Source organism: Triturus cristatus, chromosome 4_1 (assembly GCF_964204655.1).
Source record: "Triturus cristatus chromosome 4_1, aTriCri1.1, whole genome shotgun sequence".
Taxonomy (NCBI): domain Eukaryota; kingdom Metazoa; phylum Chordata; class Amphibia; order Caudata; family Salamandridae; genus Triturus; species Triturus cristatus.
The window spans coordinates 423,933,659-423,947,732 of record NC_140585.1 but is presented as its reverse complement, the minus strand read 5'-3'; positions in this window follow the sequence as shown (position 1 = coordinate 423,947,732).

Below are 14,074 nucleotides of genomic sequence, written 5' to 3'. Positions count from 1 at the left end.
GATGGACAGGAAAGATATAAGAAAGAGACAAACATTGATGGATGGTGTCAAACAAATACAATATTTTTCAATAACGGTCAAAAAACACTTATGTAAACAACAATTGCAATAACTACATTGACCGATCTCATCTGGTCAACATGTAATATCGAGGGATTCGCAGTTCGACTACTTAAGTTACTATTTATCAACAGTAATCCAGTCTTCCATTCTGATTAAAGAAAACTAAGTTACAACTAAGCCTAAGTAGTAGTACAACGTACCACCCAACCTAGCCCACCTATTCCAGGCATGCCAATTGTACATTAAGTATGCATTTCCACTGTATTCCTCAACAATGCGTATGGTCCAATCATGGAGGACACATGAACATGACTACATTTTTTGTATACACCAAATTTTGGTTTGATTGATGCTGATCTGCTACTGCTAAGTAACTGCTAAGCCTACCTCCACTCATTGAACAAACTAGGAAAGGTTCTAAAGACTGCCGTACTAGCAGCACGTCACGTAACTGAGTGAGGGGGGGCATCACGCATACCACTAACCAATTAGAAGGTCCTTACAAAGTACCTAAACCTAATTATCAATCCGCCCCTATCTATTAGTGACAGGACAAAGTAAGGAGTGGACGTGAGTCACTGTAGCATTACGTAACTTAATTTCTCTAAAATAAACTCGTAAAGAATCACGCTAAGCAAGCGCAAACGCAAAGCTGCAAACAAGTAAGATTAGTAGTAGCGCAGAAGAGCACCTGTGTCATAATCACAGAAGACTTTTAAACGTTTTTAACCTGGAATGTATTGTAAGCAGCAACATTCTAGCTGGTTGGAAGGAAAAAAAGATATTCCCAATATATAACATAGAGCAGAAGAACAGACACAAAGCTGTAATAAATTAAATAGGTACTCACCATGCCCCGGGACCTCCACTCCTAGCAGGTCCAGCAGGTCCTGCTCACGGTCCAGGATGTCGGACCACCGGTGCGTCAGCTGTGCCTGGGTGCGCCGGACCCCAGAGATGCGCGACACTGCCCGGCGCACTTTCCCCCACCGCTGCCGACGCTCGCGGAGGCCGTACCCGGACCCAGGCCTGCCACCTGCTGCCAGGGTTGAGGGGAGGTGGCGCTGCACAAAGAAAATGAGTGCAGCCAACTCCACCTCCCCAAATAAGGCCCGTGCCTGCACCCCTTGTGGGCGCCGCCTTCCACATGGAAGGCGGTCGCGGCTCTGGCTGCGGCGAGCCCTACCCTTTGACATGGTTCTGGGGATGAGAGACGGGGTGGGAAAGAAAAGGTAATACAATTAAAAAAGTAAGTAAAGGAAATAAATAGGCAATAGAAAGAGTGAAAAAGTAGCTAAAAAACAAAAAAAAAGTTGACAAAAACCAAAAATATAGAAGCAGGAAAATAGTTAGAGAAATAATAAGTAATAAAGATCCAAAAAACAAAGGATTGAAAAGATTTAGGGAGGATTGAAAATCAGGCCCCAGAACCATGCAATAGAGTGAAAAACAAGATGGCCGCGCCCATTGCGACCACGTGCGCAAGTTAGCGCGATATTTTCTCCCCGAGCAAGCAAAAAGCAACGCGATCAAGTAAAAGCGGTCGCGAACAGGAAATATCGACCGCGAACAGGCGCGAACATGCATTGCGCGACCCGGAACAGGAAGTAAGCATCGCGAGAGGGCGGGACAAGTGAAAACAAGATGGCCGCGCCCGTGAGCAACCGCATGGGTAAGTTGGCGACCCGCGATCACGCAAAAAATACCGCGAACAGGCGGCAAAAAACTTCCGCGTCTTCGCGATATTTCCGGCGTGTTTGCGGAGATTTTCTGCATTTTCGCGATAATTTGCGGAAGTTAATTTCGCAAATTCCGCCCACCCCTAATAGGCACACAGTAGTAGATTTGCATCGGAGTAACCCTTTCTCGGGAAGCTGTCCAAAGTATATTAAAATGGCCACAGCTGTAAATATTGCTGGTGCCCTGAGAAACCAAGTGGTGAAGAATGCTTCTTTAAGAGTGTTAAAGGGCCTTGCAGGAAATGGGTGGGGCTGCATTATTGCTCGCCAGGTTTCTGCTCCTGTCGCCTTCATGAACATTATATTTTAAAACTGCAGAGGAAAGGGGGATTTTTTTCTAAGGAGCGGAGAGGGGTTGATTAATGATCTCTTCCCTCAAACAGGGACTTTCGCAGCATGAGCAATAAATTACCCTCCTTCCGAAAACAGAAAGCTTGGGCGGATAGCAGCCCTGTAACCGAGGATGGAATTTTGAAAGAAATGTCAATTTTGAATAAATCCCTGGGGGTTTTGGTATTAGCTGGTCAGTGTTTACCTTGGGATCAGGCCCCACGTTTGGAAATCTGAGGTTCGTTATCACCCCTTCTTATAACCTCGTTAGCTTGCTATGTCAGCCACAGTCTTCATAATGGGCCTTTCTATGAGCTGATTTCCTTGCTGTGACCCAGAACATCCCACAGGCATATTGGAGAAACCCCGAAAACATAGAACTTGTATTGTATTGTACTGTAATTGCATTTATATAGCGCTTACTACCTCTGATGAGGCGTCAAAACGCTTTTTCTGCGAGTAGCACGCTACTCTGGAACCCATAAAGGATTAGTGGTGAATTAGTATAGTGAAAATATGAAAGTAATTTGAGTGGTGGATATGTTAGTCAGTTATTTGGATTGGGTACATGACATTACTTTCTTACGCACACGTGGCTGTGTCTTCAAAAAACAAAAATCACAATCCACAAACCAAGTAATTAGCAGACGTTGTGCTATACAAGTACCCAGTAAAATAACATACAATGCTGACCATAAAGTAGGCACTGTGCGTTGAAGCAGTGCTGAGGCTTGACACCCTGCTACTGTATTTAGTTATAAACAGTGATATTTTGGATACAGAGCCCTGTCAATGCACACAGCTCTACAGTAAAGCTGTGGCAGGTAGAGGTGTTCTTTTGTTCCAGGCTACACAGTAAATTATTGGCATATAAAATACCATGTGCGTTCTCATAACTGTACAAATACAAGGGCCCGGTGTGGCCGTAATTGAGAGCAGGTGAGCTTCCCCAGAGGAGGTTAAGGGAAAAAAGACAGACCTCGCCGTGAAGATTAGTTTCAATATAATGAGCTGGAAATGAAATTCGTCGTGCCTGAAGAAGGAGAAAATCAATAAATAAAATAGTGCTTAAAAGACCGTATCGTGTAACAACCAAAGTAAAGCAGCCAGCAGCCATGGGAGGTTACCAATGGAGAAAAGGCGGTACTAAGGAGGGATTAACACACCTATTAAGGAATCAGATGACAGCATATACGAAGGACAAAGACACAAGCCAATGAAAAATATGGGCAGAGAGTGGGCAGGACTTCTCTTCCATACTCCACTACAGCAGATCTCCAGAGCAGCACATGCGCGCTGGCTCAGGCTCCACCTAAAAATGTATAATAGACTAACGCAAACCCAATGTAAATTAAGACAGTTCTCAGACCTCAAACCTTGTGCCTGTAACTGTTCTCGCTGGCTGCATTGTTTAATTAAACAACGCTGCACCTGTTTTGCCAGATGCCCCTTGTCTTCTGTTGTTTAAGGAATTCAAACATGAGCAACATTTTGGTGAGCCAGTCAGGAGGACTGGGACTTTGTACCCAACTGCAGCCGAACAAAGGCGACTCTGCCCGGATGCATTTGTGTTGCACATTGACAAAGATAGGAAGACACTGCAATTGCTGGGAAATTCTGCAGAATCCATGGGGCGGAGGGCCATCCTGAAGCAGCCATCACAGAGGGTAAGAGGCCACATCCGAAGTAGAAAAATTGTCTTTTAATGCATTTAGCGTATGGCAAACTAGGGAGAAGCTTAAAAAGATAACCTGAGCACCCTGCCACTGGCACGGTCTGGTATATTTCCTATTTTATATGTCCCAACTGTATAAGTAATAAGGTGGCCAAGGAGGCGATCCCACGGAAGTCACAGTTTTTTTGATAGTCAGCACGCTAGGAAAGTTGAATATTTATTGTATAGCCCTTGATGGCTGCCAGGATGCTATTTTTACGATGCAGCTATCCTGTAATCGCGGAGTTGGCACCTCAGTCTGATAGTTTTTAGTCATAGAGGATTTCTCAGTGCTAACTGGTTTCTTAACACCGTTGGTGTCTGAACAGAGTGAGAGTTGTTGGTAGCTTGGACCTCAGGGAGTGACACAGAACATACACATGGCCCCTAGGTGGGACACAGGATGTAATTCGGACTTTTGGGAAAAGTTGGACCTAGGAAACTGGGCATAACTTGAGTGGGGCCAAGAAGGGCCTGTGATTCTGAGCTACTACTCTCTGGATCTGTGACTACCACCTTTATCTAGGAGCGGATAGTAGTAGACTATCAGATCACTTAGGAATGTGTTCCAAGCTAGTCTTCCTTTTCTAGAGGATAAATTGCAATGAACTACTAAGTGATTTATGACAAAGCAATCTTTTTTCTGTTGATCATTGATGAAATGCATTGCTGTATGTAAATGTTACTTGCATAGATTGTCACTGAAAATACATTGCATGGAAATTGAGTGCATGCAGGTTTTGTGCTAACCCATTGTGTATTCACCCTGTGTTACAATCCAACGTATACAGTCTTGTCATGTTTCACGTCAATGCTTGTAAATACTTGTGTTAACAGTTTTTGTAATAAATTGCAAGCACTGAACTTATAGTACATAAAATTGTAAGAGAGCATCACGTAGGAATCGCCATTACAACTTGACAAACCAATCTAGGCAATCACCATTTGAATTATATTAGCCAGATTATGAAATTACCATGGATTCCCCACTAAAACACATGCAAAATAGGTTCCCCAAGCAGGTAAAAAGACTAACTAAGTTCTGCAAAGAATGGCACTCGCGAACGAAGGCACACACATTTACCTGGCCTAAGATACGGACTTTTCACACAAACATAATTGAGCATACTAAAGTACACATAAAGACCAAATATACAGGTCAAAAGAGAGGGGCATTATTTGAATTATGTGCCATCTTCGAGGAGGCCAACAGCAATAGCCACACAATGCCACTAGCAAATAAACTGTTGACACCTCCCTCACCATATGCAGGGATGGACGTGCTCACACCCACTCCCCTTGCTTTAGGTTAGTCAAACCCATTAGTAATGGAAGCCAATGACCCCCCACCAAAAGGTCAGTCAGATCTATGTCTGAGAGAAGTAAACTAAGCAGGCCCAGACACCTCAGCACAGTCAAGTTCCTAGGGAAGGTCCCCAAGAGCTTGACTCCCCAACCACCACACACGACATGTGACACTCTAAGAGCAGGTAGGATATGCATTCCCACTGGGGCAAGCGAGCATTAAGCACGTGTTAAGAAGTTTGTGGTGGTCCTCATTGGTGATTTAGCAAGCTCAAGCGAGGATGGGAGCCCCAGTCCCCCTGGAACCGAGGACAAGGGTGGGTGTACAGGATTTTTGCAGTTAGCTGAGAAGGAAACGCAGGTTGAAGTCAAATGTGAAGCCAGGTCAACGAAAGCAGCGCGTAGTTCAGAGCAAAAGAGACAGGCCAGATGGCGTGAGGAAGAGAGATCTGAGCTCCTACTCGAGAGTGAAAGGGAATGCAACTGGGAATTAGACCAAGAGCACAGGATGTCGTGATCTCGTCACAAGCAAATCAGTGATCGGGATTAAGGGCAGTGCTGGGACGATAGACTACTAGCAGGGCTCAGAGTCACATTGTTCACTTGTCAAAGAAGAAGGGCTGACCAAGAAATCAAAGATCAAGGCAACCTGGAGCTCATACACCTGTGTTGCAGGAAAAGCAGGATGGCACCTTTATGTGCACACGAGGAGAGTATCGATGAAGAAAGGCGCAGCTCCACACGCGTGCACGGCAAAGAGAGACCTACCTCCAGACAGATAATAGCAAAGGAGGAAGGCAAGAGTTTTGTGTACCTGTTCTGCGACCTGTTAGGGTAGTGGACTGAGGAGAGGGACCAATATAAGTGGTCTTGGTCTAGAGAAGGATCATTGGAGTCCGAGGACATGGAGGTAGCTGAGTATTGCATCAGACATGAAGGTGGAAATTCAAATTGGAACTTCCCTTACATGCAGCAATGCCTCACAAGGTCAAAGGCCTACGCTGAGGATAAATCCGCACAGCCACCCAGGTTGAGAATGTGCCCACTACTGCAGAAAGGTGCAGCGGGGTCATATACATTCCCTGGGCCCAAATGGACAAAAAGGGACTAAGAACGAAGTTACTGTTGTTGCTGGATGGGGCAGGGAAATGTATTAAATGTTTCAAAAAGAACACAACAGGTATTAACCTAGCGATAGGCGACATCAAGAGTCTGTTAAGCAGCCTAATTCGCGAACAAATACAGTTTTGAGCCAAGCCCGCATTCCAGCAATAACGCTAACAGAGAGCCAGTGTGATGAGTCTGCATTTATCTCAAACTGGCACTGGCTATGGACCGCCTGAGAGAAATATTTCCCGACCGCCCAGATGTAAGGGGAGCTAATAGCAGAGACCATGAAATTGGAGGAAAGCATAGGCAAATTTATGAATAGAATGACGGAACGATAGGGACAAGAGACAGGACAGCCATGGACCGATACGGGCCCACAAGCCACGTTTTCATACAATATTCTTAAAAATGGGCTTCCCACCGAGATACACATCGGGCTGGACAGCGTAGTGGGGTTGGATACCAAACCCTGGCAGAAGATACAGGCTCACATCCTTCACTAAGTCAGAAACAACTTCCCTTTGGGTTTACTTAAAAGCATACCATCATGGATATATACCACATTCGCTCTCAGTCACAAAATCACCAACTAATATAGCAGCAGCCAAATAACTAATATACAAATGTTTATTCAATGGATCCTTTAAAAAGTTAAAAAGATAAAAAATTATAGAATATAAACAATAAAACAATTGTTAGCTAAACATTTCTGCAATATATCTCATAACAAACAGAATTGGGGAGAATATAATTGACAATGAAGTGCAATTTGAAATGCACAGCAACCAAACTTAAGATCATTACAGGTTCAACATATTGTAAATTTCTCTATTGTTTGATCAATAAGAACCCTTGTGGTTTGGTAGTTCTAGAAATCAAGTAGCGACGCGTTTCAGTGGTATAAGTAGATCCAACCATTGCACAGATGGCCGCGATCTGGCTGCCTAGTGCTAGGCCTGGAGAAGGCCTTTGACTCCCTGGAATGGCCTTACCTGGCAGCGATATTACGCAAATACGAGTTGGGGGACCACTACATGAGTATGATCCAATTGCTATGCCAACGCCCTATTGTTAGAGTTCGGACAGGGCGGCTCATTTCGGATCCCATCCAGGTGAAAAGAAGCACGCGTCAAGGATGCCCCCTGTCCCCAATACTTTTCTCCCTAGCCATTATCGATGCTGCTCCGCAAGGATGGAGATGAGTGGGGCATACGATTGGGTGATGGGATGCATGCTGTCTCTCTATATGCAGACGATCTGCTGTTGTACGTACGAGACCTGCACGATGTCCCCACAACTATAGCGGACACTCTCAGGGACTTTGAGAAAGTGTCGGGACTCCGGGTGAACTGGTCAAAATCGGGAGTTTACCCCTTTAGCGATAACACGCTGGAGAAGGACGTGTTTAGAAATGACTCCACTCTTACTTGGTACCCCACCACGTTCCGTTATCTTGGCGTCTTCATGTATAGATCGCCCACCAACATACTAGAAGGAAACCTAACCAGGGCCCTCTCTGCTGTCAGGGCCCAAATGCACTTTTGGAAGACACTTCCATTGAATGTCATGAGCCGAATCACACTGATAAAGATGATAATCCTACCAAAATTACTATACTACTTCTCGAACCTCCCAATCTATGTCCCGGCCAAAATCTTCCGTGAATTGAAACGTCTGTTCTGTAACTTAATCTGGAAAAAGGGCAGGCCCTGGGTCGCATTGTGGAAACTATACGCCCCCACCAGCCAAGGAGGGCTGGCGGTCCCAAACATGGAACTGTACTACTTGGCGGCCCAGCTACAAAGGGTGGCGAGATGGCTGAGTGGCAATGGATTAGAGGACACGGCGACCATGCAACAGCCATGGACACAATCTCAGATAAACCACTTGTTCCACTCCATCGCTCGACTCCCACTCCCATCCCAGATACATCTGGAGCTAGCGCATAGGTGTTACAAGAGAAGCCTGCACCTTACCCGGGATGTGACCCCCTATGCCCCACTGCTGCCACTCACAGGGACGCCAAGAGCGAGGACAGGCACTTCAGACGGAACTCTGACACGCTGGCATGCAGCGAGCCTATATACACTGTGTGACCTCTACGCAGATGGCTCCCTGCTCTCTTTCGAGGCACTGACAGTGGACTATGATTTACCGGCAGGACAATTTCTTCTCCATAATTTTATTGCGAGATCCCTATCAGCAGCATGGGGGGACATAACGACTGAACCGACAACACACCTGCTGCTGCAGTACTTGCACATTATGGGTGCAGGTTCACACATAGTACACTGGTTGGTGGAAGCTCTGCTTACACACACACACACACACTGAAGCCCATGTTGAGTCTTCATACACGTTGGGAAGCAGATAGAGGGCAACCATGTACACAGAACGAATGGGGCACAATCCTTGCAAGCTCCTCATACATACCAAGGAGCTCAGAATTTAAGCTAATACAAACATACATAACACAGAGGGCAAACCTCTCGCCCAATAACATAAATAAAAATGTCAACATCACCACCTCCGCGTGCCCGCTTTGTCAACAAATAAACGCAGACCTTTTACACATGTTCTGGTCCTGCACCTCCCTTCAAGTCTGTTGGCATGCGGTTACAGCAGCACTCGCGAGCTATACTGATGTGCCACTGCCGCACACATGGGAGGTCTGCATACTGGGCCAATATGCCAGATCCAAAAAGAATAGAGTTACCTCCAGATTTAGAGACTTGGGACTGATAGTGGTGAAGCGCCTAATCACAAAGAGATGGAAACACAATGCCCCCCCAGTAATAGTAAGTTGGGAAAAATCCCTCACGGTGTGGGCACAAGCAGAAAGTACAACATTACATAGGGAGGAAACTGCGGGACTACGCAAGTACTCGGTAGCGCAATACTGGGACACCATCCTTACAGCATTCACACAAGGGTGCAGTAAAGACAACATCGCCCCCTCACAGGAAGCTAACATGAGCAACAGAGCCCGAGAATATAGACACACGTCACCTCGTGCCTCAGCTGTGACCCATGACGAAGCACACGCATGGCCTGAATCCACCGCCGCATGCTCACTCAGGACATTAACTGCACACCTAGCGAACCCGGCTCCCAACTGCGTGCACGAGCCGGCGTGCCACCCCAGCGAGCTACCAGATTACACATGTACAAGACGCACATACCCAGGCCCAGCTGTGATAAGTTCTTGATGGCAGTTTTAGAAAGTTACTAGTTTAGTAGATTAAAAATATATATATCTTATTAGCATACCCCGCAGGCTCCCTTGTTGTACACAGAGGTGATCATATATGCATCGTCCCCATGCGATATACAACTGTGCATTACACGTGGCAACACGACGCAGCCATGCTCAGTGCGATTGTGTGCCTCACAGGCGCCATTATCTGTTAAAAAAGAAAGAAGTGACATAGAACAAGAAAGATATGGTGTACAATTGTTCACTTTAATACAACGAACACAGAAACGTATATACATGTCCCGCAGATGTAATTGTATTATAAACTCCAGCTGCATGTACTCTCTCGCAATTAATGTCCATACAATTTTGAATGACCTCTGTATGTTTGAAAAAATTAAAAATGCAATAAAGATATTTTTTAAAAAGATGTCTCTCAGCACTTTCATCTGTTATAAAAACCTTTCATAAAAATAATATTTCAGATTTATATAAAAATATATATATGTTATATACATATTGTCATCATTTCCTGCTAAAATTATTGGACATTTTGTCTGTTTTATAATACATCTTAACATGCACATATTAAACACCTATATTAGACTTTTGGCTCTGACAATGGTGATTGCACACAAAGTACTCACTCACACGTTCCACTCCCACCATGAATATGTCAGCTGTTTCAATCCTAGACTATTAAAATAGTTCTAGAGAAATACCCACCAGAAAGTAGTGATGATAATTATCTAACAAGGGAACTAACTCCTCCTGCACACCAAGTCGTTTTGCTCGTTTCTCCACCACGAGTAACGGACAGAAGGCGGACATAAAATCTCACCAATCTTCTAGGATAAGTAATAATAGAGCAGTATTACACATTTAATAAAGTCTTTCACTGCTCTTTAAATTCATAACATGTATGCTATAAGCATAGCTATGACGAGTTACCCACCGAAAGTAGTGATGAAAAGAAGTTTTAACGAAGGAAATGTACTCCTCCAACACACCTCGTATATTTCCTCATGTAATCAGCAATTGTTGCAGTGCTGAGCACAAGAAAAACCTGTCACTGGTGCCCTAAAGTAAATAATAGAACAAAAACACATAACAAGTGACTGTCAGAAACCTCTCTCCCTGCTATTGTGTTCATGACCCACAGCTAGTCATCAAATGCATATTTACCTTAACATGGGCCAAACGATTTACAGGCACAGGATAACCTGCCACAAACACAAAAGGAACAAGGGGGAATACGGAGTCAGATCGCCCCCCACTCAAGCAATCAAAAAACACTACAAGACCAATGGCCTTTTGTGGGTGAAAGTGGCCGTATACATGCCCATTTTTTAACCTGAGGACACTCGCAGCACTGAATAAAGTATGTCTTGCATGTGAGCAGTACATCATTTTAACTGTGAGAATAGTTTCTCCTATTCACGGTTGGGGTCCAGTTTGCACTGAGTGAGCTATACGGACTCAGTGTTGTTTGGCACACAGTGTTTTATTTATTCTCTAATTTCTCACCTCTGAGGAAATACAAGCACACATATTCTTTTCTTTTAGGGCCATGTAAGCAACCAATGATGATAAACGTGGGCATACTGGCGAGTACCATCCAGCAGCTCCTTGGGTTTGCGTACGTGAGGTGCTTACTGACCTTCTCTCACATTTTCTATCTTTAATTTGTAGTACACATTTGTGTGAGTGGTTTGAAGTCACTATATACTGTTTATATAGGCTGTGGGTATTGATGTTTGTTTAAACTGAGCGGCACGGACCAGCAGGCCTTTTGCAATTAGCAGGCATTGCTAAGGAAGCCTGAAAGTGTGGTATAAGCTCCCTTGGGTCCCAAATATTATTATTTGGTCTGTTTGATAGGGGTCAGATCTTGTAGTGTTTTTTAACAGAATAACTTGCTTCAAAAATGTAAGGTGGGCCAATCCTCACTATTTTAACAAGACTTCTTAGGCCAACACTCTTCCTAAACGCGGAGCCAAGAGCCTGTAAAATTGAAAACAATATTTGTTCTATATAAATCCGAACCTTCACTACAACGGCTGTGCGCTAAAGTCTGTCTGGTTAAAACCAAGGGTGCTAATATTCCCAACTTAAATTATAACCAGGCAATACAAGCCACCCCCACCCCGCCTAGTGCTAAAAAAAACAAATCAAATAAATGCGGGTTTTTTTACACTGCAAAAGATTCTAATACCAACATTTGTGTTAAACAGCTGGCCGATGTAAATAAATTCAAGGGCTTTCTGTGAAAAACCTGTATAGATCTTGGTTTTTATACAATTCAGCTACACACATTTTCTTTAAGACTTCAAAAGTTTCTCACCAAATGCGAGAGCCAACTACCAAAATAGCCCTTCAGTATACAAGGCTCATGGCTAAAGGAACCAAATAAAGCCTGCTATAAACCTAAAATAACGGACTTACCGGGACTAAACAGCCTCCTGGCGTGCTCCGTTCGTAGTTGGTGAAATCCTGACTATCTCACATCCTTCACTACCACAAAAAGAAGCAAGAAAAGGATATAGAAAAACAGAAGCAGGCCTAAGGAGACACTAAAAAACGGGTTCAACACAAATTGAAAAAGACTGCCCTCAAAGGGGCAGCAATGGCCGCAACTGTGTAGATGGCACCAGTCTCGATGGAGGCTCCACCGCAAAACCCCGAGGGTTCTGAACAGACTATGGCAGTAGAGGCCAGGGAGGTTGGCAACAACCAGACCCTAGGGTATGCAACTATTGGCATAGGCTAGGACTCCTGGCAGAGAGATGCCGGTTAAAGACATACCATGAACAGCAAAAACAGGAGAGATCAATGAGCCAGAGCCAGCCACCACAATACCGCACCACCGTCCCTACTCAATGCCAAACACTGGGGACTCCAAATGTACCCCATATCCAGCATAGAGGTCCGCTGTTCCCCACACAACCGCAACAGGGATCCAGCAATTGGGTGAGCATGTGGCAGCAGCAGCCACAGACGGGGAATCCTACACGACATGGTCTGGGGCTCCAACACCCATAGGAAGGGGTGACCATGTTGGGAGGTAGTACCTTCGTGCAAACACAAAACCAAACTGAGCAGTAAAAATAACAAAAACAGCACAATTAGGAATGATCCCAGCAAATTAACACCCAGTGGTTCACCCACTCACTGTCTTCCCCCAAACCACTATCAAAAATGACTAAAGACAGAAGTGGGAGGTCAAAATATTTACTAGCATCCAGAAATTCAGAGTGGTTGAGAGCTGTGTTGATCGGGGGCCCTCACCAAGTTCGTCATCATGGGCTGATCGCACGGGTCCCCACTCTGCTGGTGATCCCCGAGGGTGGGGATGGCTTACCATGCCCTAGGGACTGGGCAGTCTGACGAGGGGGCATGACCAAGAATTGCTTAAGAAGAGACACCCAGGTCCCGCGGCCAAAGTCACAAACGATTCATTCCAATCACCAAGTCGAAAGGTCTCCATTCTCGGGCACCAGACCCTGGCCAATTTTTCCTTCATAGCATGTATTCCCCACCCACAGCACCTTCAAAAGCTCAAAGCCTCCTTACTAATGGAGGCCCATGTTCAGTTCTAAAATGAAGCTAGCCTCTGTGGCTGGAAACAGGGATCATGTGCGCCTGGGATGGTAAATCCACAGCACACACACAAAAAGACAGTAAGCTGCGAGACCGCAGCATGATGCTGAGTTCAAGCCTCCAGTTGGGGGTTTGGGGGCACCAGGGTGACCAGGCATCCCAAATTTGCTGAGGCAGTGCTGGTTTTTCACATTCACCTGGCATACCTTTGCAATTTTTCGCCAAAAGTCCTCAAATTAGGTAGAATGAAAATAACTATAAAAGTTGCCGTAGTCCAAAGCAAGCAAAAGGATCAGCAGGAGCCTAATAAAGTGATGGTACAAATGCATGAGTTGGATTGTGTAGCTGAAGGATCAACTAGAGAGGGGGAATGTTTATATGGATATCAATGAGTATATTGATAAAAAGGAACTGTCATCCCTATTAATAAAATCTCCCGTCCTCAACTCCACATCTACCTCGACACACAAGAATGTAGTCAGGCAGGTCCTGCGTCCTCGGCCTGTGATCCCTGATTGATGGGTCGCAGGTGGGAGTGTGCATGGCTGACAGGCGAACACAAGGGCAGGAAATTCTTGCTCGATCCCACAAATAGGTATATAGGCATCCAACATTCCTCACCATATATGGTGCACCGGATACGTTCATGGCTTGATGTAAAATGTATAAATGACTTCAATGTAAATTGAGACAGTCCTCAGACCTCTCTGCCTGTAACTGTTCTCCCAGCTGCATTGTTTAATTAAACAAAACTGGTCCTGTTCTGACAAACACCTTTTGTATTCTGTTTATTAAAGAATTCGAACCCAAGAAACATCGGCACTTCAGAGTCTTGGGATCCGGTGCCTCCGCACCTGCTGTACCGCTGATAAATACACACCTTCAGGTAGGGCTTTAAGTGGGCTGATAAAAGGGAGGGTCTCTCAAAGGTGCATAGCCGATGAAGTTAAGGATGTGACTTAAAACTCATACGTTACAAACCTGTGCTTAGCATAGTGGGCTGACAGACTGGATCTG